Source organism: Pelobates fuscus, chromosome 1 (assembly GCF_036172605.1).
Source record: "Pelobates fuscus isolate aPelFus1 chromosome 1, aPelFus1.pri, whole genome shotgun sequence".
NCBI lineage: Eukaryota > Metazoa > Chordata > Amphibia > Anura > Pelobatidae > Pelobates > Pelobates fuscus.
The window spans coordinates 435632854-435658825 of record NC_086317.1 but is presented as its reverse complement, the minus strand read 5'-3'; positions in this window follow the sequence as shown (position 1 = coordinate 435658825).

Here is a 25972-nt window from a genome sequence, read left to right as displayed (position 1 = left end):
GGAAGTATTACAAAACTCAGGACCACACTGCACTCTTCCTGATTCCGACATTAAAATCCCAGCTTAAACCTGGAACATTGCACATCCTGGAGGACTGTGCATTTATATCTTGTATGTAGACTACAGATGTATTTCCCACAAATAAAGCCTGATGTTTATTCCAGCTAGACCTGAACTTATGACAGATTTTACTGGCTTTCACTATTATTAGAATGCATGCGAGAAAAATACATGTGGTCTTTGCACTCCCCCATCTCACACTTATGTTACACAATCCACCTTCCTCTGTTATATAACATTGCACAAACACAAAAATTTATACTAAAAATGTGTTGTTATATTTCAAAGTATGTGTCATTACTGAATGAAATATCCTTCATAATATAACTGGACGCAAGTCTCTTTTCAGCTATGTAACTATGTAACTGATTTTAATTTTCACTTGGGAAAGGTAAAGATTGCTGACAGAGAAGTAGAAATTATTAACATTTTCATAAAATTGTTTAAGATTACTGACAGAGAATTTGATTCAAGTGTCTGTTACTTTGTAAAATAGCAATCCAATTACATCAGATCAGACTGGCCATGATGTATCTCATAATAGCAATCTGAGTGAAATATATGTATATATACACAAAGGCCGCCTTTTGCTAGAAGCCTTGTTTGACATGTCTCGACCAATTTGTTTTACAATCTTTATTCACAATTTCCAACACTGACAACCAAAGTAATGAATTTCAATAACTATAAACTGATCTAACAAGTCACAAACCAGTCTAACAAGTGAAAAAACAAGTGTCAAATAAGAATAGCATGTGTATATAATAATATTGTATATGATACTATTATCATATATTAGATACAATTATAGATTATGAATATAAACGCCACGATGTAACACCATCCATAATTCCACAATTGTTGGCAGAATAAAATGAAATTTGTTTTCCAAAAAAGCCAACTGGAAGCATTGGCATCTCAAATATGTCTGGTGTGAGGGAACAAGGGTAAAGTCCAAGAAGTTTTAAGTACCAATGTCTGGGTATTTTATCATGCATTTACCACTCATTCCTTTATCTTCAACCATGCCTACATTCCCTTCCCATATCTCAGTCTATGCCTTCATCACCATTCCTGTGTCTCTACTAATGCCCTTACCAGCCAATACTAATGTATAGATGGACCATACCACCCATCCCTGTGTCTCTTTGATACTCCATTCCATTACCCGTGTCTTTCTCATATTCTCACCACAGCTCCCTGTGTCTGCCAACATGTCTACCATTTACTCCATGTCTCTCTTCGAATGTCCTTACCACCGCTGTTTCTCTGCCCAGACTCTCCATTCCCTCACCTGTCTATCTCCACTACTGCTTTCATCTCAGCTCCATCACCAGTACCAAGATCATACTTCCCATTATTTTAACAATCACTTAGCAAACAGGATAATCGGTAGGATAATAATAAGTAATCAATTCAATCACAGAGGAACTTCAGTGGTTGAATAAATTAATGTTGTTGTGAGATAGCATAGTGTGAAGGTGTGCAACATGTACCTTTTCTGTTTTCGTATACTTTAAATCATTTAAGAAAAGGAAAGTTAAGCTGATACGTGTTTGGAAATGCTGGATTGGAATTAATTGATTTTGTTTTAGAAGAAAGAAAATTCACTGTTTGATCAATAAGGATCAAGGAATATTTCAAGAAGGTCAATTAACAATTCTTTTCTAGAGAGTTTTACCTTTTGGGAGAACATATGTTTGCTAGGGAGACACAGATATTTTATACACTGGAGCAGGGCCAGCCAAAGACATTGTGCTGCCTGGAACACGCACGAAATGCTGCCCCCCCCCCCCCCAATCAGGGCTGGTGCAAGGCTTTTTGCTGCCCTAGGCAAAAGTAAAGTTTGCCACCCCCCCCATGTGACATCACAATGCCCCAACCATATGATCTGCCATGTTAACTAACGCCAGTGCTGCAGTCACGCCGTGTTTACATTAAAAGGCCTGCAGGGACAGGCTATAGACACCAGAACCACTACATTAAGCTGCAGTGATTCTGGGGACTATAGTGTCCCTTTAATGTGAGGTCAATTTTGTAACTGTGGTCACAAAAATCAATGTTCTGGGAGAACGGGAAGCAGCTCCATTTTTTGGGGGCCCTTTACACAGCTCAAGGTCTGGGTCCCAGGGTCCACCTTCATGTTCCACCAATGAGTTTGTTCACAGGGGGTGGAGTGTGTAGGGGATGTCCTGATATGTGTGTAAGGAATGCATTGTGTGAATCTGTGTTTGTATGTGTAAGGGCTGCAAGGTGTGTTTCTGTGTATGTACGGGATGCAGTGTGTGCGTCTGTAAGGGGTGCATTGAGTGTGTGTAAGGAATGCATTGTGTGTTTCTGTGTGTGTAATGGATGCATTGTGTGTAAGGGTTGCATTGCATGTGTGTGTGTATGTGTGTGTAATGCATTGTGTGTGTAATGCATTGTGTGTTTTTCTGTGTGCAAGGGGTGCATTGTCTTTGTGTGTAAGGGGTGCATTGTGTGTGTGATGGATGTCAATCTCTCCCCCCTCCCTTGTCACTCTCTTCTCCCCCCTCCTACCTCTCTTCTCCCCCCCTCCCACCTCTCTTCTCCCCCCTCCCACCTCTCTTCTCCCCCCTCCCTTGTCACTCTCTTCTCCCCGTTGTCACTCTCTTCTCTCCTCCCCCTTGTCAGTCTCATTCCCCCTCCCTCCCCTGTCACTCTTACCCCCCCCGTCAATTTCTTTCTCTCCCCCGTCAATTTCTTTCTACCCCCCTCCCTGTCAATTTCTTTCTCCCCCCTCCTCATGGACGCACCAGCCCGTACAAAGCTGCAGCCGCCTGAGGCTCTCTACAGAGCGCTCGGCGGCTGCAGCATGAGGGGGGCCGGCGCTCCCGGCGGCGCCCCTTCCCAAGGGGCGCCCTAGGCGGCTGCCTAGTCTGCCTAACAGATAGCGCCGTCCCTGCCCCCAACCCTGGTCAGCGCTCCGCCTCTACGACTTCATCTGACAGGGACATAATGGGGATGTGTGACAACGTGAGAGGTGGTAAGTGACTGTGGGAGGGTGTCGGTGTGACAGGTTAAAGTGACAGGTTAGAGTGACAGGGTTAGTGTGACAGGGTTAGTGTGGCATGTTAGGGTGACAGGGTAAGGGGGATTAGGGTGACGGTAAGGGTGACAGGGTTAGTGTGACAGCATTAGGGTGGTTAGGGTGACAGGGTTAGAGGGGGTTAGTGTGACAGGGTTAGGGTGACAGGGTTAGAGGGGGCTAGTGTGGGGGGTTAGAGGGGGTTAGTGTGTCAGGGTTAAGGTGACAGGGTTAGGGGGTTAGTGTGACAGGGTAAGGGGGGTTAGTGTAATGGTTAGAATGACAGGGTTAGTGTGGTTAGTGTGAAGGGTTAGGGGAGTTAGTGTGACAGGGTTAGGGGGGTTAGTGTAATGGTTAGAATGACAGGGTTAGTGTGGTTAGTGTGAAGGGTTAGGGGAGTTAGTGTGAAGGGTTAAGGGGGTTAGTGTGAAGGGTTAGGGAGGGTAAGTATGACAGGGTTAGGGCAACAGGGATAGAAGGGTTTAGTGTGGAGGTTAAATGGGGTTAGTGTGGCATGGTTAGGGTGAGGGGGGTTAGTGTGACAGGGTTAGAGGTGGTTAGTGTGGCAGGGTTAAAGGGGGTTAGTGTGACAGGGTTAGGGTGACAGGGTTAGGGGGTTAGGATAATGTTATAGGGTGTGTGGCAGAGAGAGGGTGAGTGACTAAGTGGAGAGAATGACAGTATGTGGGGAGGCTGTGTGAAACACAGTCTCCCCACACCGACTAAAAACACATTTAGTATATATAAATACGTCAGTGTGTGTATATATACTTTAATACATATAAATATATGTATATATATACATATATATATATATATATATATATATATATATATATACACACTGAAGTATTTATATATACTAAATGTGTTTTTAGTCAGTGTGGGGAGACTGTGTTTAACACAGCCTCCCCACATACTGTCATTCTCTCCACTTAGTCACTCACCATCCCTCTATATTTATTTGCCCCTTCATGCTTACCTCCTGTGGTTCAGTGGGTCCCTGGTGGCCTGGTGGGCTGCTGGTGGACTCCCTTGTGGTCTGCTGGAGGACTCCCTGGTGGTCCGGTGGGCTGCTGGTGGACTCCTTGGTGGTCCACTGTGTTGTTAGAGAAGACGCACTCCCTCGCGGTTCTGGCACTCTGCGATGACGTCCGTGTGCAGGCTGGAACCTCCGCCTGTGCTCTGACACTAACAGTGCGCCAGAACCGCGGGGGAGTGTGGCTGCTCTAACAACACACTGGACCACCAGGAAGTCCACCAGCAGTCCACCGGATCTAAGAGCAGGCAGGGTCCTTGAGCCATGGCTCCAGTCCGTCCTATTGATGGGCTGGCCCTGCACTGGAGGAATACAAACCCATCGTAAATTGCTAAATATTACAATTAAATATATACGACAACATTATAATGTTCTTTAAAAAAATTCAAATTTTAGGAGAAAATTACAAGGGTACCTGTTCTAGGGAAACACCATCACAAAAATAACTACTGGGGCATGATGCTTTTATGGACCCTTCCCCTAATACTCTAAGACAACTTATTATTTACATTTATAATAAACAAGGTACAGTTGTTTGCATGGATCTGGAAAAAAAAAATCTGAAATCAGTTTAATATAAATATAGATTTATACCTTCATATGAAGATTGGTGCTTAGCATTTGGAAGACTGGATATGAATTTATATAAGTTAAAACTGATCTAATAAAACTAAATGTCTTAAATGCTAAGCATGATTTTACAGTCATTAAAGGAAATGTATACGCAGTGCATGCTACTAAATAAACATTTGCAGTATAAGAGCTAGTTTCTTTTCTAAGAGATAAGCACAAATAAATATACATTTTCCTGTAGATATTACTATTCTGCAGGTATAGGAGAACTGCTTTTCAGTAACCAACGTTAAAGGAACACTGTAGGCTCAGGAACACCTGGCGGGGACAGGCTTCTCCGGAACTCACGGTTTAATGAGATAGATCTGTCTGTTGGTGAAGCATCCCAACAGCTGACAGGGTTCAGAAGTTGCTGGCATTTGCTAATAAATAAAGCTGTGGCCATTGCCCTTACCCAACATACTAAGGGCTCACGTCTTTTATTGGGGGCAACGGGTGTTGGTTGTTGGTTTTGATCAGCAGTCATGATTATGCTCACCAGAACAAATACAATAAGCTGTAGTTGTTCTGGTGACTACAGTGTCCCTTTAAGTCTATCTCTTGGATTAGAATCTGGCCCTATATATAGTTAGTATTCAATTAACACATTTAAATAAAGGAACGTGTATAGATAGATGTTGATAGCTCATCTTGAGGCTATAAGTTTGACTAGTCCGGACAAGGCATTAAAGGTTACTCATTAAAGGAGAATAATTGCTGAAGTAGGATGTGATTAGAACAATGTCATTTTCCTTTATTAAGTTTGTGATCAGGCAGCGTGATAAAACCTAGTGCTTGTGTGAAAGTGGTGTACTGTGAAATGCTTGAAGACATTTAGTTACAGGTTCTCTATAATTGATTATTTATTCAATCAACTGCATTAAGTGGGTTTCTGGTATCATTACAGAAAAAGACTATTAACACTTACAGACAATATAATTCCTATCAATAATTTGAAATAAGTTTGAGAAGCAAACAGATCTCATAACTCACCAGCAATACATTCCAACACTGATATTATGATATTGCTCTATTTTCGAGGTTTTAAGGACACTTGCGTGTCTTTAAGCAACAGTTTAACTCAGTGGTTTCCAAACCAGTCCTTAAAGCACGCCTACCAGTCTAGGATTTAGGGATTACCCAGCTGTGTCAATGTGTTTTTTCTTTCTACAACTGAGTAATCCATAAATCCTGGGCTGGTAGGCGTGCCTTGAGGACTGGTTTGGAACCACTGATTTAACTTATACCACCCACTATAAACCTTTAATCGGATAGCAGGATAAAAGATAATAAATAACGCCTCTATTTCTTAAAAAACAAACAAACATGTATTTGCACTGGTCCTTGTCAATATCCTGTAACGTGTGGTGGTTTTCAATCCTGCCTATCCCACGTAGTGTCAAAAAATATATTTTATGTGGACAAAGTGTCCACTATCAAAACAAATACAAACTCCAAATGGTCACAATTCTACAGAACCAGCAAAATATTCTCCAGCATGTGCAGAACTGTGTGGTACTGCTGGGCTCTAAAAGACAGGCCCATCACCCTGATAGCTTAGCACCTTCAATACTCGTTTTGTACATTTCCATATACTCAAGGTGATTGCTTCAATAAAATTGGTTTTAGACTTGTTATATTTAAAAGTTGTATTGTAGATCTTATTTCTCGACTTCACATTGAAATGAACATATTAAAGTGCCAATTATAGACACAGTAATGTTTAAGAATATATTTAATAAACGATTATTGTTACCATAACAGTAATGTAAATGTAAATTTTACTACATTTTAATTTTGTGAAGTACCTTGGAATAACATACATAGAGGCAGTTATATATCATTGTAATAAAAAGTTCAGCTCATGTATAAGTGTCAGGTCAGTTGATATTATGATTGGATTGGATCTTTTACATATTCCTGGCTCATACAGACTGGAATTACTCCGTGAATATGTGCTAAATGATGCAGAGTGGCCATTAGAAAATGAATACGAAAAAAATCTTAACACTTCATTTACGCCTGTCTTATAACCAGTAAAATACAACAAATTAAATGTCACGTAAAGCAGCGTAACTCAATGCAATCACCTAACGATGCTTAAGAACCCTGTCGAAAGAATAGTATGCAGAGTACCCTGCAAAATCTAAACAATGTTCAGTACAGTTTTTTTTCCCTATGTTGTGCAATACATTTGACTTATATATTTTGCCATATGCTGTTGACTTAGCAGGGAAGATAATATGTTTTCTGTGCATTCCTATTTGTAAGGTATATTTTTAATTTTTTTTTGTTGTGCAGGTGAGTACTAGGCAAAATCAAAACGCCACAACAGCGTACACTTATACAGAAACACAGATATTGAGGCTGTTCAGTGGCATGTAAAATGTGCTCATTTTTGTGTTATATGAACATGTGTACAATACGATAGCGAGTTAAATGAAGTAAAACATTTTGCATAGTAATTATAACGTGTGTGCATGCATTTAAGTGAAGAGAAAATGGTAGGCTTTCTACACTTATTGATCAACATTACAATATAACATGTTACGGTCAACGTTTAACATTTATCTGGCCGAGTACAGCTGAGTTGGACTAGTATGTCAGCTTCAGTGTAAAGCCCTTTTGGCAATATCTCAGGTTGAGCATACTGACATTTGGGAGGATTATGATATGTAGTAATTGTACACATTAGCTGACAGTAATATTGAGCATCCAGATATGTTTTATCTCGTGTTGGGGGTCATATGTATACCGTAAGGGTTATACCCCCCACTGATCCCTGGCGTAGCAGGTGTATGTGTCTAATTGTTGAGGCCTGGTGGGTATAGTTGCGTGAGGTAAGCCTACACTCTGCTGTAGGTCTGCGGGGATATGTGTGGTGGACCTGTAAGAGTGTGTGTAGTATGCATCCGTAATGGAGGCAGCGGTCCCAGAGTTCATGTGGCTGCCCCTTTATCGAGTCCGTCAGCCGATGCCCTGCAGGGTCTTGTGGGCCTTTTATGCTGGTGCACGCTTCGATGCCTGTGGTCTGGTATTGTGGGAGAGGAGTATCTCTGCGGTGAGGTGGCCCTCTTGGCAGGTAAAGTGTAGTCCTGGTTGTGGGTCCCACCTTTTGGTGTGGTCGTCGGCTGCAGCTGTAATGGTGTAGTTAGTCTGCCGCTGTCGCCATTTTTGGCCTCGTGGACCGCCTCATTCTTGTTCGTTTGTGTTGGCTTTTGCCCCTCTTGTGCTGGGACGCTGCTGGTAAGTGAGGCGGTTTTTGGCGCTGCATTGTGGGAATCTCGTTGGTTTTCCTCGCCTTTGTCTGGTTGCAACTGCTGCTAGTATGGCTCTGGGCATCTGTTGCCGGGGTGGCCCTTCTCAGGTGCTTGCTTAGCCTGGGGTGGGAGTCTGAGTGTGCCGTGTCTCTTTTGGGCTTCCCGTGGCGGGCCTTGTGGTGTGCCATCAGCCAAGTTCTTTGATTCCGGGGGCCATGTGAGCATCTCCAGAGCGTGAGGACGTCAAACATTAGTTAGGCAACCAAAAGTTGTCTAGCAAGCATGAAGTTCCTTTTGTGGCTGTCTGATTGACAGCCACTAGAGGCAGTATTAGTCCTGCAAGGTAATCATTGTGGTTTCTCTAAAACCACTGTGATTTACATTGCAGAACTAAGGAGGACAATGAGATGAAGTAGTCTAGGTGGCTATAGTGTCCATTTAAGGGTCCCTATCAGTTAGTTATCCTTAGTATATCATGACTTTCTCCTACTGAAGAAATATATTTTTATATTAGCTGTACTAAAACCAATAGGACTGCGCTATTAGGGAGATTAAATGAGTAAATAAGATAAGGATACACAGTAAAATGGAGTACAGTAAATTAAAAGGACTGAAAGTATTAAATAGAAATCTTGTTTCTAAATATTCTGCTGATATGTAAGTGTAGCGGTACTTACCCTTTCCAGGGGCCGGCCGGGGTCCTCTGTTCGAGCCGCGCGCGGTCCTGCTGCTGCACGAGCCGCGCGCGGCTCATCCGAAGGCAGGAACAGGAAGGCGGGCAGTGACCGCGAGAAGCGGTCACGTGTCCCGCCTGGCTCTAAGAGCGCGCCGCGGGTCTCGGGCGCGCTCTTAAAGGGACAGTGGGAGCCTAAATTGGAAAAGGCCTCCCATTGGTCCCTGTCATGCCACACTCCCCATACACTTACCTTTGGGGGCGTGGAGATGACAGGGACCAATCAAAATGGTTGTTTAGCTATTTAAACTCACCTTTTTCCCTTGGTTCCTTGCCCTATCATGGTTTCTGTTTCAGTTCCCTTTAGCGCTTGTTGTGTTCAGTTGTGTTACTTCGTACTTGACCTTGGCTTTGTTTTCTGACTACGTTATCTCTTTATCCTTATCTGTTTTGTTTGCCGGCTTGCTGTTTACTGTTTACCAGACCCCGGCTAGTCCTAGTTTTCGTTATCTCTTTGTGCCATTGACCTCGGATCGTTCCTGACTCTGTACTTCTCCTATATACGTCGAGTCCGGCCACTCTAAGGTCCGGTAGACGTATCTTCCCTCTGTGTTGTCTTCTGTTTTGCTGAATTCTGCGTGTTGGGGTATATTTTCGTTACAATAAGTCACTGTTTTAGTATTTTTATTTTTCAAATTCATCTCATATCTCTATATATGTATAAAGCAAACTGATATGAAGAAAAGGGGGTAGACTGTGTTATACCTTACATAAAACACTCCATAAAATCCAAATCAAGGTTTATTATTGGCGAAGTAGATATTGTCCTTAGACAAACTCATGCAACTGTAATAAATTACTAGAATATTTTAATATCAGGGACAGAAGATAACAAGCTCTTTTATAAATCCGAAAATAAAAGACAAGAGAGACCCAAAGAGGATGTGACTGCACCATTAACATAAAGATATCACCGGTTTTGGCATTTCCATTACTTTGTCTGGATTTAAAAACTTCAAGAAATCTCATTCTTGATCATTTTCATCTTTATCAGGATAAAAAAAAAAAAAATGAAGCAGGAGAAATAATAAAGCCCATTTTAAAATAATGCCTTAATTCTAACATTTAAGTTTATGGAATGGAAATATCAAATGTATTTTTTGAAAATGTATTTTTAGACAGCCCAAGATACAGTTTGTAGCAATGTATGATCAGTATGCACGTGAAGGATGTATTTAGAATGTAGCCAGATACAATGGAATCAAAATATCTGATATACTCAGGCATAAAAGAATGTGACGATACAAGTATTCACAGGTACCCTTGATTTGCCATATTGCCAAGGTAAAGAGTTCACTCATTTACTGGTCATCCGGTAACATTAATGGATTCACAAGTTTTTAATGAAACCAGGCAGTTTAAAGGGGCATTATAGTGTCAGGAGCATAAATTTGTATTCCTGATACTATAGTTCTAAAACCTTGTTAGAAAGACCCCTCACATCTGACACCGCACCAACCTGCCTCCTTGGCTGACATCATCAGAATTAATGATCTCTGCCAATTGCAATGGTTTCCCATAGGAAAGCATTGGATTGCCTGAAATTGTCATTTCTGATGATCTCAGCAAAGGAGGCTGGTCAGTCAGCATCTCTTCATAGAGATGCATTGAATGAAGAGCGTGGAGACGCTGGAGGTCAGTACTGCACACTATGTCGCACTGCCCCAGGAAGCACCACTAGGGACCATATGAGGAGTGGCCACTTGAGGTGTTCCAATGCTGTAATGTAAACACTGCATTTTCCCTGAAACGGCAGTGTTTACATTAAAAAGTCTGCAGGGACAGGCTATATTTGCCAGAACAACTACATTAAGATGTAGTTGTTCTGGTGACTACAGAGTCACTTTAAGGAGTCAGGGATATATGTGGGCCCCCTGCGAATCTCGATAGAGTAGTATTCGCTATATTGGAAGAAGCTTTGAAATTATCCTTAAACAATAAGTATGGGATGATTTTGCAGAAAAATGGTTTGGCAAATGTATTTTTGTAAAGAACATTCAGGCCAGTCATAGTCAAACAACTAAAACTTTAAGTGTATACAAACAAAATGTGTGAACACAACCCCAGTGAAAATAGTGATAATTGAAAATGAACCGGAACTTCCCTGTGTTAGGTGAAGTATCCAGAAAAGGTCCCCAAAGTTTTTCTTTGTCTTCAGCAAATATATACAAATAGAATAGGGGATAATCTGCTAAATACAGATAAAATGGAAAAACATAGCGCTTAACTGTGTGAGAGTAAATGATGTATAATTTACAATTGGCCACTCACAAATTGTAAGATGTAAAACAGCTTTGAATGAAATCCTTTTCTTCAATATTTTCTATGTTCATCTTCATACTCCCATCAGTGGGTTGGAATATTAACTCAAAAGAAAAAATATATGGAGAAATAAAGTGCAGTTCCAGAGTGAAGTAAAAAAGAAATTTCTACCTACCCCCCTCACCCTTAAAATAATGAGGGGGGGACCTTTTACTAAGAACCTGTAAAGAAAAAGAAAAAAAACTTACCATTGGATGTTTTCTTTCTTCTAAAATCTTATTTTTTCAGCCCCCAAAAAGGCCAAATAAAAAACCATAATAACCGACGCAATAAAAAAAAAAAAAAAAACGAGTGCAAAAAAAAAATCCATCTTAACCCATGGAGGGCTCCGCGCAGACTGAGCTCTGCAGGGCGGGGGAAGGCTTATAAAGCCTTGCCCCGCCCTGCAATTAGGCTCAGAACACTCTGATTGGTGGGTCTAAGCCATCCAATCAGAGTGCTCTGACAGGTAAATGAAGAGACTGACAGGTAAGTCTCTACATTTACCTGTCACAGAACTCTGATTGGTTGGTTTGAAATCCACCAATCAGAGTGCTCTGTGTCATTTTACACAGCGTGGGAGAGTTCTTTGGAATTTTCCCACGCTGTGTAATTTGACTCATAACACTGATTGGTTACTTAATCCACCAATCAGAGTGTTATGAGTCAAATTACACAGCGTGGGAAAATTCCAAAGACCTTGTATGCAGCTTTAGAATTAATCTAAATTGTATGCTGTCTAGGAGGTGGGAGGGTCTGGGAGGGATGGACTGCTGCTGATTGGCTGGAATGTGTCTGCTGACTGTGAGGTACAGGGTCAAAGTTTACTCAATGATGACGAATAGGGGCGACCGAACATCGCATACGTTCGCCGTCAGCGGTGAAAGCGAACAAGCGATGTTCGCCGGGAACTATTCGCCGGCGAACCGTCCGGGACATCACTATTGATAAGTGATCCAAATGGCAGCGTACTGCAAAGTATATGTAATATTTTGATTACACTGGTTGGCCAGGTTTTTCCTGAAATGATCACAAGGACGAAATACATCCAAATGGAAACACCGCAAGGACAAATCCTGAACTGCCTGAAACAATATGAAACAATATTTTTTGGGTGAACCAAATTTTTTTTTTGCTGTGCACAAGTCTAACAATTACATATAGGGTATCATATTTAAATTAAGATAGGAAGTAAAACTGAGCACTGGCATAAAGAGGGGGATTAGGCATGAAGGTAAAGGGGAACAGTGGTGTCTGAAGGAGAATCAGGGATAGAGGAAGAATGGGTTAAAGGAGATGGTATGGAGAGTTTAGTTGACCAAATGTGGATTGCATGGAAAATAATAAAACTAGAAGGCAGGGACACTAGCATATAGATAGAGGTAGACATGGTATGAAGGGAAGGCAGACAACATTAAGTGTAGTAAATAAAGAGAAGGCAATGTGAGAATCAAAGTGGTAGCATAGGAAAGACTAACAAAGACGGAAAGAGGAATAAAACTGATGCATGGGCTAGACAATACCCCACAATGAGGTAGGAGAGAACAATGGGCAGTGGCATCCAGGTGATGGAAAATAATGCGCACTGGCAGGCAGTTCATGAAAAATAGTTGGCATTGGCATTGAGATGGTGGGCAATAAAATGGGCACTGGCATAGAGGTGGTGGAGAATAATGGGCACTGGCATAGAGGTGGTGGAGAATATGAAATGAAATGCATGGGAGAATCTGGCATGCAAAGGGGTAAGATACAGGGGCCTGACATGTAGGAAGGCATGCAGGGAAAATAACGAGATCTGGGGATTTGTGTAAGGAGTCATCAAAACTAAGGGGAGAAGCAGTGAGTAAAGGAGCTTGAAGATAGAGTAACTTGTGGAACTGGTCAGGGCGGCTTATGATCTCATGTCTTCCCAGGGCCCTGTTAACCATCTTTCAAAATATTGTTTTATTGTGTTAACCATCTTTCAAAATATTGACCTAATCAATAAATAGGGCAAATCAAAATACTATTTTGACTTTTGATAAACTCTGTAGAGTGTGTTACTTTTCAAGCAGCCCACCTTACCAGGTGAATGTTTAGATAGAAAGGGGATGGCTAAACCCAACCACTCTCCTTTCCAAGCCATTCCAAACTTGTCACAGCAAGCCAGTGACCTTCCAGGTGTCACTCACTTCTATTTCACTTTTGAATTATCTTACAATTTTGTAGCTCATTAAAGCCATATGACATATAGAATAAAAACAAACATATAAATTGGTGGCCATTTTGAATAAGAAATACATTAAACAAAACTATTATTATTATTATTGCCATTTGTCAACAGATTCCGTAGCGCTTTACAATATTATGAGAGGGGATTTAACTATAAATAGGACAATTACAAATAAACTTACAGGAACAATAGGTTGAAGAGGACCCTGCTCAATCGAGCTTACATTCTATAGGAGGTGGGGTGTAAAACACATTAGGACAGGAATTTGCAATCAAATAAGGTGGTTTGCCCTTTAGGAGAGGGCAAGGGACAGGTATGTGAGGTAGGGGTTAGTCTTGGAGGCCATACGCTTTCCTAAAGAGATGGGTTTTAAGGCACTTTTTAAAAGATGCAAGACTAGGGGAAAGTCTGATGACGGTAGGCAGGCTATTCCATAGGAAGGGAGCCGCCCGCGAGAAGTCCTGCAAGCGCGAGTTGGCCGTACGGGTGCGGACAATGGACAGGAGGTGGTCACGGGCAGAGCGGAGAGACCGAGAAGGGACATACCTATGGATCTGTGAGGAGATATAAGAGGGGCTAAAATTGTTCAGTGCTTTATAGGTGTGAGTTAGTACCTTGAATTGACTCCTATAGCATACAGGAAGCCAATGTAAGGACTGGCAGAGGGGTGAGGTGTGAGAGAAACGACTAGAGAGGAAAATCAGTCTAGCAGCAGCGTTCATTATGGACTGTAGGGGTGCAGTATGGCTTTTGGGAAGACCAATCAGGAGAGGGTTACAATAATCCATGCGGGAAATTACTAGAGCATGGACAAGCTCCTTGGTAGTATCTGGTGCAAGAAAGGGGCGGATGCGGGCTATGTTTTTAAGATGGAATCTACAGGATTTGGCAACATGCTGGATGTGAGGCTCAAAGGTGAGACCAGAGTCAAGTATGACGCCAAGACAGCGCGCCTGCAAGGATGGACTGATGTGGGTACCACCAACCTGAAGGGAGAGCGAAAGAGGAGGATCAGTAGTAGGAGGAGGAAAGACTAGGAGCTCAGTTTTAGAGAGATTGAGTTTCAGAAAGCGGGAGGACATCCAGTCAGGGATGGAAGAAAGGCAAGCAGTGACACGTTGCAGGACGGCAGGGGAGAGGTCCGGGGAGGAGAGATATAGCTGGGTGTCATCAGCATACAGGTGGTAGTGGAATCCAAAAGAGGTAATAAGTTTGCCAAGAGAGGCAGTATAAAGAGAAAATAGAAGGGGACCAAGGACAGAGCCTTGGGGGACTCCAACCGAGACAGGACGAGGCGAGGAGGTATCATTAGAAAAAGAGACACTGAATGAGCGTTGGGAGAGATAAGAGGAAAACCACGAGAGGACAGAGTCACAGAGACCAAGCAATTGAAGAGTTTGAAGAAGGAGAGCATGATCAACGGTGTCAAAGGCCGCTGAGAGGTCAAGAAGAATTAGTATGGAGTAGTGGCCTTTGGATTTAGCTGTGATTAGGTCGTTAGTAACTTTGATAAGGGCAGTCTCTGTAGAGTGGAGAGAGCGGAAGCCAGATTGAAGGGGGTCAAGGAGAGAGTTGGAATTGAGGAAATGAGACACACGGGTAAAGACAAGTCTTTCCAGAAGCTTTGAGGAAAAAGGGAGCAGGGATATGGGACGGTAGTTAGAGGGGGTGGACGGGTCGAGGGATGTTTTTTTTTAGTATAGGTACTACAGTGGCATGTTTAAGGTCAGCAGGGACGATGCCAGAAGAGAGAGAGCAGTTGAAGTTGTGTGTTAAAGAAGACACGAGACAAGTGGAGAGAGATCTGATAAGGTGAGATGGAACAGGATCGAGTAGTCAAGTGGTGGGGCAAGAGGAGCAAAGAAGAGCAGCCACCTCTTGGTCAGTAGCCGGGAAGAATGTCTGAAGGGTAGGAAAGGCATGATCAATGTGTGGTTGGGAAACAGAATGGCAAGGAGGGGAGAATTCTTTCCTTAGCTGTTCAATCTTGTCAGTGAAGTAACATGCAAAGTTATCGGCAGTAAGGTTAGTTTGGGGGGTGGTCACAGCAGGGCGAAGAAGAGAATTAAAGGTGTCAAAGAGACGCCTGGGGTTGCGGGAACATAAACTAATGAGAGAGGAAAAGTAGGGCTGTTTGGCAAGGGCTGCACTGTATGAACACAATATGAATCTATAATGGAGAAAGTCTGACTGGGTGTGAGACTTCCTCCAGGAGCGTTCAGCACAACGGGAGCATCTTTGCAGGTAGCGTGTTGATTTAGTATGCCACGGTTGGGGGCGGGTCCTCCTCAAGGTGCTTGTTTGGAGTGGCGCTGCAGCGTTCAAGGCAGATGTAAGAGTAGAGTTATATGTGGAGATGGCCTGTGAAGGACAGGAGAGGGAAGGGATGGACAGCAGTTGTGAATCAATGTCAGCTGACAACTGCTGGAGATCAAGAGAATTAAGGTCCCTCCTGAGTTGAGGGGGGTTAGGCTGAGGTTGTTGGGTGAGGGGGTACGTGAGAGCAAATGATAAGAGGTGGTGATCAGAGAGTGGAAATGGAGTGTTGCAGATATTAGATACTGTACATGCACAAGTGAAGATTAGGTCAAGGGTATTGCCAGCTACATGGGTGGGAGAATTTGCCCACTGTGATAGCCCGAGGGAGGAAGTAATTGAAAGTAGTTTAGTGGCTGCAGAGGTCAAAGGTGGGTTAATAGGAATATTGAAGTCCCCGAGAATTAGGGATAGAATGTTAGAAGAGAGGGAATAGGGTAGCCAGGCAGCAAAGTGGTCAAGGAAGAGAAGAGGGGAACCAGGGGGACGATAAATAACAGCAATGTTAGCAGAGAAGGGTTTGAAAAGGCGAATTGAATGTATTTCAAATGACGGGAAAGAGAGTGAAGGGGGGTGGGTAGAGGTTTAAAGGAGCAGTGAGGGGAGAGGGGAAACCCAACCCTTTACATTCAGAGTTTCTTGGGTTGTGGGTAAGTTGGAGACCACCGAAGGACAGAGATGCAGGGGTAGCAGTGTCAGAGGGGGAGAGACAGGTTTCTGTTAAGGCTAGTAAATCTAATGAAAACGCCATTACAGAGAACTAACATGAGCTTTTATACATGAAATGCTTGTAGCAGCCATTTTAGTTTTATTATTCATATTTTTAGAATTACAAACATTAGAGAGCCATTTAATTGCCCAAACTGGTAATAAAATCTTAGATCTGTGACCAAAGTCAAAGTTAATTACTTTTTGGGTTAAACATGTGTTTAAAAAATGTATATATAACAGATCTTTTTGTACATTAAAACTGTATAAACATTCTTGTAAGATATCTTTTTACTTATGGAGAAATATATTAAAGAACTCCATTTGATAATTGATATTGTGTAAATGCCTTTTTCTGAGCTTTTTATATATAAATTGAAATAATCAAAGCGACTATAATGCAGTACTGTCCTCACACTTAAAGAAGAAAGAAAATACAAAATCAATTATAATTTATTTTCCTTGATGAATATATTTTACATGAATTCATTTGACCTAATTAGATTATCCCATGAGATTAGGTCACAGGAAGATAGCTTGTGCCTCAAGCAAACTTTGATCTGAAAATGAGGTTAAAGTCAAAATAACTAAACTGAATATTGTTATCGTTGAGAAGAAACTAAATTATTCTAAACATTTTATGATCACTAATGAGTAAATTAGTTATATACTGACGGTAGCTCATAAATCCAAGTAAATCACATTTGTATGATGTCCCTTGAATTCAAGCTACTCTTTTTGTCTGCTTATTTAGCGCACAATCCAATCTTGCCTTTCATTCTTTTCTTCATATAAGATGACCTTCAGCAATTAATCTCTTTCTGGAATGTGCTGTGGGTTCTCAAAATCCGAGAAGGGGCTTATTGTTGTTGAATCTTAAAGTCATCCATCTTGAATCCCCTCATTTATTCTTTATTAGAGAAATAGAAATTGTATATGGCTACATTTTCAATAAAAAGGATGGGTGAGGGAGGGAACCAGCCCTTTGCATTTCCAATTAAAAAGCTAAACAAATATAATATGGCACTGATTTCTTTTTGTATTGAGTAAATATGTTTTTACACATACGAGGTCTGTTCAGGAAGCATCCAGCCATGTAATATGAAAAATATTTATTGAAGAAGGTACAAGAAACATTGTACATAGGACAATGACGCCTTAGTCCCCTTCAAAGTAGGCATCTTGGGACATTACACAGTTCTCCCAGCGTCTCTTCTTTGCCAATGCATTACCTATTCAGCTGACATACAATATTTATGGATTTGGATTGTTTATGGATATTATAGTTGCCAGATTTGCTTATATATGAAATATGTTCTTTAATTGTTTATACAGAAAAATAAATTTCCATTCAACAATATAAGATTTCTAGGATTTACTATGGACTTTAATATGCGTAACAATATACGTTACATTTCGTATATTTTTTAGTCACATTTGTTTAGACCTCAGTTTATTATATTCCCCTTTTGGGATTTCTATAAGATGTTTTAATTTTTATACATCAGACATACATTAGTTTTGCCATTGAGACTGGAAGCTTCATCATTTGTTCACATATCACTCAGGAACCTTGGATTTGTGCCACTGTTCCTGTGTATAAATTTCCATGTTGCACCATCTATAAAAATAACAGTATTCTTGCCACATTCCAAAGCCGGAATATCATATTCCAGTTTTGCGTTCCACGGAGGAACGCAATAACACTTTCTATGGCACCAATACCGGAATAGAAAGTCCCATCGTACAGCACATGGAGGAAACCGGAAATGCTTAAACGCCGGATCCGGATACTGCGTTCCACGGTGGAATGCATATGACTAATAGGAAACACCTTCAAGCACCGCACGGGCTGCTACAAAAACACAGGAGGTTTCTATGAAATGTATACCCCGAGGAAGTCATTTTTATTGATGAAATGCGTTGGCTACTTTTTGACCTGTATACATTTTGTTTTTATGTCCTATTTTATTTTATCTTATTTGTATTTTGTTTGTATTTTGGGCTACTAAGAGCAAACTACTATATCTTACAAGACCGGAGGATTCTTAATTTTGATCCACTGATTAGTGGAGAAAAGTCTGCTGTTACCTTTGATGTAAGTGCAACCTTGAAAATAAATTGTTATATTTTTATACAATATTACACTATGTGCACTTTTTTGTCCTTTTGAGGGTCCATCTTGCTGGGAAGATTTCCATCACTTACAGATACCCCTGAGGGCAGACAGGCGTACAACTTCCATCTTTTTGTAAGTTTTCTACCTCCTGGAGCTATTTTATTAGTCCTACGTACTTCACCATATGCAGTTTTTTTATTCCTAGATTTCCACTATAATTTCATCCTGATTCCCAGGTTGTGTCCTCTGTATTCTATTTTGTATCCCACCACCCTCCACCCTAGACTTCCCCCTGGGGGCGTATTTTTTTTTCACATATATTCTCTTTGCAAGTGTTTGTGAGGTACACTTTTGGTAGGGTGTCTGGCCGTTTTTTGCTTTCATGTTTATATATAGTACATATTCTGTTTATACTTAATATGTATAACGTCTATTCTTTACATCATTTATAAACTTATTAATTTGCAGACTTTTTCCATCCTTTGCTCTTTTTTCTGCATACTATTAAAGTGTTGACTTGAAGTAGAATAAGCAGATGACTTTTTTTTTTAGTTTCTTGAAACTAGTGCAACTTGTATGATGTTCTTCGCTAATCTCATCTCTGGTGATCAGGAATGAAACATTGTTGGAACAGAATCATACACAGAATATATGCACTCCACAAGGTTAATATGAAAGTGATTTTGTCATGCATGATATACACAGATGTCCAAGAACAACTGCAAAAGATACTTTGTCTTCTACACACATAACGTTTGTTTGGCCAACTTCTGTCTATTATATGTGATAGGAATCCTTAAACCATCCTTCTTAAATGTGTTCAGCGCTTTTAGTACTCTTGGATTTCACTGAACCATCATGGTCTCCCAACTTGAATTGTTTTATTGACCTTTTGCTGGGAATTAGACTTACTGACTCGGAAAGTTCATCAGAACTTTCGGTTAGAACATTTACCAAATTAGTTGTTTCTATAGCTCCTTTGTAGGAGATATAATGGCTAAAATTCAATAATTGGCTGTAGGAGAAAAAAAGATTTAGGACAAATATATAATCTCGGATTCAGTGTTTGTCTGGTAAACAAAAAATGACCTATTAAATCAATATTTCTGGAAATGGGATTTAAAGGATAAAGCAAAAGTCACTTTGATTTCAACGTCTTTTACCACAAGGAATTATCTAAATAAAAAGAAATAATACTTAAATCCTTCCTGCTGCAAATCTCATTTATAGCAAGTTTATGCCGATTAGCGAACAGATCTGCACAGTAAGTAGGCTCCCAATACTTTCGCGTTAGGTACGATTTGGAAAGGAATTCAGCATAAGAATACAGAGCGGCACGCGATTACATGAGACCCAAAGGCAGATTTACTGGTATTACACCCCATGGGACAGAGTTGAGGACTGAAACACCAAAAAATATTTAATGCCCGAATATTGCTGGTGGAATTAGATACGAGCAACAAAAGAAAAAAACACTGCATAAACAACAAGCAAGTGGAATTATCCTTTTAACATATTTTTGTTTGAAATACAAAATTCATGGCATTGAAGTTTGTGTAAAAATTATTGTTTTATTTAGTTCCAAAAAGTAAAAAGCGCAATCTGAATAAATGCTAAATAATTGTCCGCACATGCTCATTAAGTAGGCCATGTTTCATAATTAGTATTTATAACTTTATTTTTGTTTTATTAGTAGTAACTGTGGCGAAACCAACCTCGCCACTGGGCCCTGGAGAAGCCTGTTTGCTAGCCTCCTACCTACTGACTATGGCCCCTGGGTTATTTGGGGCATATTGTACTGTATATTGCTGCTACTGGCCCTTTTAACAGCATCTATGGACATATTGGGACTTTTGGGACTACTGTCCCTTTAAGACTGTGAAGCATATTCGAGTGTACTGCCTGTAATATTATATATGTATTTATAGATGTGTTAAGTGTATCCTGGGTGATTTGTATGCAACATTCATCTGATTGTTCGGTAGAATCACTCCATTCAGTATATTGAGTGAAACTACCGAACAACCAGACCACCCAGGAATGAGTGTGCCTCCAATTACCGTTTGCAACAATGTTGCAAACAGGTAATTGGCAATCAGTGCAGTGTGGTCTTTGTCCTCTGGGTGGCCGCCATTCGGGAAACAAACACGTGGCGGCGGCCATCTTAAACTACCGAACAGCGGTGTTTTGCCGTCGAGTGTCTGGAACTAAAATCGGACACTTGACTAGGCAAACACCGCTGAGACCTCCATACTTCCAGAAATTCGTATGGAAACTACCGAATGACCCGCCGTTCGGTAGAAAGAGCCCCATAAACAAGGGAATTAATTCAAACCCTCTCCAGGCTCTATAACACAGGCAATTCGCCTGTTTTCATTCCCTTGTTTGTGACCGACCGCAGGGCCAAAATGCATGGAACTGTTTTCGGATACTTTACCCATGCGGTCGGTCAAATCTTTGGAACCCCATATCTCACGAACCATTCATCCGAATTACTTGAAGTTTGGATATGTTGTCCCCCTGAATAAGGGCTATCCAGCGATGCTGGATTTAAAGGTGTACCCCCGGGTTTTGGGGTACATCCAGAACTTGGCTGAAAAAGTGTACCGGATAATTGAGTTTAATGTTATCTGAGGGGAGGGGATGTGTGGGCTGAACCATGTATGTGATTGGTTATTTTATGCCTCCCCCTGGGTGTGGCCTGTATGTGGATTAGTGTAATAAAAGCCAGGCTGGATGAGCCAGTCCAGAGTTCCTGTTTTAACCTCAAAGTGATGTGTCGTCTCATTATTGGGGGAAGGATTTATTGTATGCTGTTCCAGTTGACTGCTAGGGGTACAAGCCTATTCGTATGGTTCCTATTCAATGGTCTACAGCATTCATACGCTTGGGAGAATTTAAAAGGTTTCTCGGATTCGGTGATTGTGGTGTCTGCCAGAGTGCTTGGAGTCCTCAGGAAGCGCTAGGAGCATCCATTAACGGAGGTACCAAGTCGGGGTGCCAGGTGATCCGTTACATTGGTGGCAGCGGTGGGATGGCGTCCTAGTGCGAGGTAAAGCAGCTCGGAGACACAGTACGTTTGGATTTACAAATTGAGGGCAACGCTAGCAGTCGTGCAGCACCCCTGGGAGCAGACTAGTATGGAAGGTTCTGGCTCTGGAGATGATTGGCTGGCCGAGGTGAGGCAGCGAGTGGCCGAGTATGGGGATGATATACCCATGGAGACACGCCGGGTGATCTGGAACCAGGTCATGGCTGAGCGAAACACAAGGCTGGACCGAGAATTCCGGTTGGCGAAAGAGAGGAAGTATGCTCAGCAGCAGGAGCGTTACAGCAGCCGAGTAGAGGCTGCATCCGAGGAGGTTAGCCGTCTTTCCCTGAGGCGGCGGGAGGAACCCGAAGTGGGGGTCCTCATAGACTGGTCCTGTGAGGAACCACAACAGGCAGGTAGAGATGGGACCAAGGTCTCTCCACCGGGCCCACCGGGATGCTGGGCAGCCGGCCCAGATCCCCAGCAGCAGCCAGAGTTGCCAGGTGGGGAAGCAGGTGGCCCTTACTCACAAATGTTGAGGGGCCTCACGGATTGGTCCTGGGAAGACCCACAGATGGCAGGTGGAGATGGGACTGCGGTCTCTCTACCGGCCCTACAGGGATGCTGGGCAGTCGGCCCAGATCCCCAGCGGCAGTGTGCGTTACAGGGAGCTGAAAATGCCGTTCTTGCTCCCCAGCGGCAGTCTACGGTGCAGGGAGAGGAGCCTGTTATCCCCTCTCCCCAGCGGTTGAAGGTGTGTAAGGGAGAGGAGTTTGTTACCCCCTCTCCCCACCGACAACCTAACCCACCAAGGGGAGACAGTAAACCCCTCACCAGCGCAGATGGGACCGTGGTCTCTGTGCCCAAGTTACAGGGAGCTGAAGGGGCCATCCTTGCTCCCCAGCGGCAGGTTACAGTTCAGAGAGAGGAGCTTGTTACACCCTCTCTCCAGCGGCAGCCTAACCCACCAAGGGGAGACCGTAAGCCCCACACCAGCGCCGATGGGACCGTGGTCTCTGCGCCCAAGTTACAGGGAGCTGAAGGGGCCGTCCTCCCTCCCCAGCGGCAGTGTGATTTGTTGGGAATTGGGAGCCCAGTCTCCATTCCCCAGCGGCAGTGTGAATTGCAGGGAATTGGGAGCCCAGTCTCCATTCCCCAGCGGCAGGCTGAGTTACAGGGGGCAGAGGTAGTGGGTCCTATCCCCCAGCAGCAGAGTGATATGCCGGGAATGCAGTGTGAAGTGCAGGGAGAGGAGAGCAGCGTCCTCCCTCCCCAGCGGAAGGCTGAGTTACAGGGGGCAGAGGTAGTTGGTCCTACCCCCCAGCAGCAGCGTGATTTTTTGGGAATAGAGAGCCCAGTCTCTATTCCCCAGCAGCAGGACACTGAATTGGGAGGAGAGACAGTCGGTCTCCCTCCACAAAGACTGAAAGTAGGCATGGGAGAGGAGATTGTTACCACCTCTCCCCAGCGGCGGATCATCAATGGGCAGAGTGTTCTAATGGGAGAGGAGCTGGTTACCACCTCTCCCCAGCGGCAGCTTAATGTACCAGGGGGAGACTGTAAGCCCCACACCTGTGCAGATGGGACCGTGGTCTCTGCACTTCCAGCACAGGGGGTAGGGACGGTCGGTCCTGCCCCCCCACAACAGGGCTGTTTAGCCAAAGGGGAGACAGTCTGTCTCCAGCAGCAGAGCTGTGTAACTAAAGGGGAGACAGTCGGTCTCCAGCAGCAGAGCTGCGCAGCTAAAGGGGAGACAGTCGGTCTCCAGCAACCAGGCTCCAACCAGACTACTCCTGTAGTAGTGCTGGCACCAGGGCAGAGTACCGCTGGTCTCTGCCCACTCAGCAACCCACCAAAACAGCCTACCAGTCCCCCACACAGCCGGGGTGAGGCACCTGGACCTGGACAAGTTTTTCCATTACTCAGGTGTAGTAACCATTTATTGTGGGTGGGCTGTACTGCTGTTTCTGTTTTGTGGGTGGGCTGCTGGACTAACAAGGGCACTGACCGGCAAGAGGTCAGGTACCCTGTTAGTCTGTTTGGAAAAGGGGAGAAATGTGGCGAAACCAACCTCGCCACTGGGCCCTGGAGAAGCCTGTTTGCTAGCCTCCTACCTACTGACTATGGCCCCTGGGTTATTTGGGGCATATTGTACTGTATATTGCTGCTAGTGGCCCTTTTAACAGCATCTATGGACATATTGGGACTTTTGGGACTACTGTCCCTTTAAGACTGTGAAGCATATTCGAGTGTACTGCCTGTAATATTATATATGTATTTATAGATGTGTTAAGTGTATCCTGGGTGATTTGTATGCAACATTCATCTGATTGTTCGGTAGAATCACTCCATTCAGTATATTGAGTGAAACTACCGAACAACCAGACCACCCAGGAATGAGTGTGCCTCCAATTACCGTTTGCAACAATGTTGCAAACAGGTAATTGGCAATCAGTGCAGTGTGGTCTTTGTCCTCTGGGTGGCCGCCATTCGGGAAACAAACACGTGGCGGCGGCCATCTTAAACTACCGAACAGCGGTGTTTTGCCGTCGAGTGTCTGGAACTAAAATCGGACACTTGACTAGGCAAACACCGCTGAGACCTCCATACTTCCAGAAATTCGTATGGAAACTACCGAATGACCCGCCGTTCGGTAGAAAGAGCCCCATAAACAAGGGAATTAATTCAAACCCTCTCCAGGCTCTATAACACAGGCAATTCGCCTGTTTTCATTCCCTTGTTTGTGACCGACCGCAGGGCCAAAATGCATGGAACTGTTTTCGGATACTTTACCCATGCGGTCGGTCAAATCTTTGGAACCCCATATCTCACGAACCATTCATCCGAATTACTTGAAGTTTGGATATGTTGTCCCCCTGAATAAGGGCTATCCAGCGATGCTGGATTTAAAGGTGTACCCCCGGGTTTTGGGGTACATCCAGAACTTGGCTGAAAAAGTGTACCGGATAATTGAGTTTAATGTTATCTGAGGGGAGGGGATGTGTGGGCTGAACCATGTATGTGATTGGTTATTTTATGCCTCCCCCTGGGTGTGGCCTGTATGTGGATTAGTGTAATAAAAGCCAGGCTGGATGAGCCAGTCCAGAGTTCCTGTTTTAACCTCAAAGTGATGTGTCGTCTCATTATTGGGGGAAGGATTTATTGTATGCTGTTCCAGTTGACTGCTAGGGGTACAAGCCTATTCGTATGGTTCCTATTCAATGGTCTACAGCATTCATACGCTTGGGAGAATTTAAAGGTTTCTTGGATTCGGTGATTATGGTGTCTGCCAGAGTGCTTGGAGTCCTCAGGAAGCACTAGGAGCATCCTTTAACGGAGGTACCAAGTCGGGGTGCCAGGTGATCCGTTACAGTAACTTTAAATGATATATGTGTTTACTCAGTATATGGTTTCTAAATTAGGCTACTGTTACCCAGTCTCTCTAAATCGTAAAATACTTTTGTGACGATATGGCCCTGGTGTCTCGGACACCGAAGGTGTACCGGTTCAGGCACACTATTGTCAGTGTTTTTCTTTTACCTAACCTGCATGACTAACTGCTCCACTAAATGCAATCCATCACAATCTTATATGTTATATATTTAACATGTGTTTATTTTCTAAAGTTATGATCAAGCAATCTAAAGTGTCAGTGTTGAGTGAAAATTACATTCACAAACATGTTCTTTAGCCAGTGTCATTTGATTTACATATTGATCAAAACTGTAGTACATTTTTAGTAGATATTTTAGTCATAATATAACCAGCCCTGTATAAATGGTGGCACATGTAATGGCAATATGTTTTTCCTGTAGACCTCGTTCGGTTCCTACTTCTTATCTCTGTCTTGGAGCAATGAGCAATTTGTCTGAATTCAAAGGAGTGTATAGTTATTAGCAACCCAACTCAATCATCATCAGGAGTTTTTGATAAAAAGAAATGTAATAAAGATTGATTCAAAGCACGATTGACAGATTTCTGTAAGTTCAAAGGAAAGTGAACAAGTTTGAGACGGGCAGTTGTTTCGTACACTGTCCATTCCCGCGATGTTCTGCTACAGTTGACATTTAAACTTCCATCCAAGTTGGCCAACATTTTCCCCTTTTCAGATTCATACTTTTCCTGAGATTTGGTACCAAAGATAGATGCTTCAGAGGTTTCTCTGCCTCTCACTCTGGTTAATGTGGCTGTATTCAATCAGATTGACTTTATTAAAGGATCAGTAAAGGCACCAAGACCAATGAAGTGCTATGCGTGCAGTGGACCTTTTACTCCTACAATATAAAACACTCCTGTTTAGTAAGTATGGACATGCTTATATTGTAGGGCTAAATACACCTCTAGTGAGGAACATTGGGTTGGATGAGAAGGAAAGTTTTGTTGCAGGAGGCCGATTAATTGGCTGCAGGGACTGGATTGCAGCACTGGGGAAAAAAAGAGTAATACAATTTCTTTCATTTTTTATTTAGATTTGGGAGGTCTGAAACTAGATGTAGAGGAGAACACTATAGTATTAGGAATACAGGTTTGCA